The sequence below is a fragment of the Phalaenopsis equestris genome, unplaced genomic scaffold (assembly GCF_001263595.1).
Source record: "Phalaenopsis equestris unplaced genomic scaffold, ASM126359v1 Scaffold000002, whole genome shotgun sequence".
NCBI lineage: Eukaryota > Viridiplantae > Streptophyta > Magnoliopsida > Asparagales > Orchidaceae > Phalaenopsis > Phalaenopsis equestris.
The window spans coordinates 72,744,049-72,746,639 of NW_018164444.1; positions in this window are offsets into that span (position 1 = coordinate 72,744,049).

A 2,591-nucleotide genomic window follows, 5' to 3' on the forward strand; every position below is an offset into this window, starting at 1 on the left:
GTTCGGGGTGGTGGAAAAGGTGAAGAACTTGCGGGAACCGGGAAGAGCATCGGGAGAAAGACACGTGTCGGTAAGAATTGTTTTCAACGCGGAAAGTAGATTCGGCCAATTTTTACGGGTTCCAGCAAGCACAATATACAAAATGGCCCCCACATTCTATTAATGCCGATGGCCCCCTCACCTTTCGCTGAATTACAAACTACATTTCCCAGTTCATCATTCATCCCACATCCCGCGTTTAGACGGTGTTACCTTTTTTTTTTTTCTTTTTTTTTTTCTTTTTTTTAATGAGAACTGAAAGGCATTATGTGTTCAAACTCGTGCTCTCACGATACTCAATTACTATGTCACGAATAAATATACGAGAGTAAATTTATTCGATTTGATGTCATGAAGAATATGAGAGAATATTATGTACAGAATCTGTTATGCACACCATTTATAACACTATTGTATATTATTATATATCATGTGTATAACAATCTACAATATTATTATATATAGTGCTCGAATATATTTGAACTACATATGTAATCATTTTTTCATTAGTAATTATATTATATATACATATACATGCATACATACATTCATATTGAGAGAAGCAATATTTATATTTTATAAAAAAGGTGAATATTAAGTAAAGGCTCAAATACATTGATATTATTATGTGTTAATTTAATTGAAGTAAAAATACAACGAGACATAACCCATCTAAAAGACTCTGCTTATCTTTTTAGTTGAAGAAAAAGAGTATACAAAATGATACATGTCTCACTAGCTTATTTTTTAATGATTGTGGTGAAAATAGTATGGGATGAAGATGCTCATTAATAGATAATAGTGAGAAGACGATGAACGAATGATTATAATTAGGTGATGATGATAGTGACTAGGTGATAGTGGACAACGTTAATCATGCATCAATTGTCAAATTTTTAGGTTAAGCGATGATGGTGTCAGTTAAATGTGGTTGGGGGTGGTAAAATAATGATAGTCGGGTAATGGTAATTAGGCAACTGCGGTTGGATAACGACTAAAAGGTAACGACGGCCAAAGGATAATTAGATGATAATAGTAGTTGTTAGTCATCGATGTTAAATATTAATAGATAGTTGGAGTTTTTCATATATCCAATATCTATCTAAATGGGAGCACACAAAACCTTTGCTTCTGTCAGTAATGAAGGTTTATTTAAAATTCTTAACAACGGCGTTTTGATAAATCTAGCCAATTTTTTAAAATACTTCATTAGATAGCTCATATTGATTTATTTAGTCACGAATCAGTTTTTTTGTATTTAAATAATTTAATGATCTCAAAATTGAGTAATATTAGGCATATTGAATTCATCTGATTAAATTCTTGGTTGCACTATAGTGTGAGCCTTATACATCATTTAATCCTTCAAATTATACCCCATATATTTAACTATATTTTAGGACAACATACCCGTTGGATTCAAAGTGAAGCATATTTTACATTGTCAGATTTGCTCTGTTAAGATATTTAATTCAATCATAAATTTGTTGAAATTAGAGATTGGATAATCATTAATTGGTCTCTAGAAGTTATCTCATCTAAAATACATGAAAATAGAACTGAAAACAAAATCACATGAAGATTAAAAAACGCAAGATATTTACAAGGTTCGGCAATGTGTCTACGTCCATGAGAGTAGAGCGGCAGTTTCTATTCCTGAAGTGAAAATTAGTTCTCATATAATTACAAATTCTTTATATATATAAATACAACCCCCAACTCACTTAAAGAAACTCACCCATTTATACAGATGCTTCCACTCCACTCCAGCATTTGTCCCTTATCTGGTATATGAGTCGTACCTAACAAAAATCATATTTAATTAAGTGGTTTTTTTTTTTCGCGAGTCAAGCATTTATCAATCTTAGGTTATGCCAACAAAACAAAGATCAAACTTTCAGGTTAAAAACATTAACCCATGAGTAAATATGATAAATCACAAGAAATCAAAGAGGCCGAGCATCATACTAAAAAAGAGAGAAACTAAAAGTTGTGTGATTCAATCAAAATAAGCTGAAAATCCCATAAAATTTTCTCTTTTCGATTATTAAATGTAAAAACTCACATCATCTTGTGAGCTGCTTTTAATTTATCGTACATTTGTAGAATTTTCATTCCATGTTAATCATATACTTTTCTTTTTATTATCATCATGAATATTTCAATAAACAATAATAAAACCTAAGATTTGAATACATATCTTCATACAAATCTTCTATATTTTTAACATATTCAATGCCCAAATTTTAATTTGTTATATTAATAGTACTTTTTCTATGAAAGGTTGTATCTCACTTTTATAAATGTGATGATAGTCATTTTTTAATACTATATTAAAGATTTCAAGGTTATAAATGTAAGAAATCAAAGTTATAAATACATTAGGGCTGTCAAAATGGCTCATTGTTCATGAACAGCTCGCGTTCGGCTCACTAAGAAGCTCGAGTTCGACGCGTTTACTAAGTTAACGGGCCGAACACGAACCAAGTTTTGTTCGTTCGTGTTCTACTCGTTCGGCTCACTAATCAATTATATATATATATATATATATA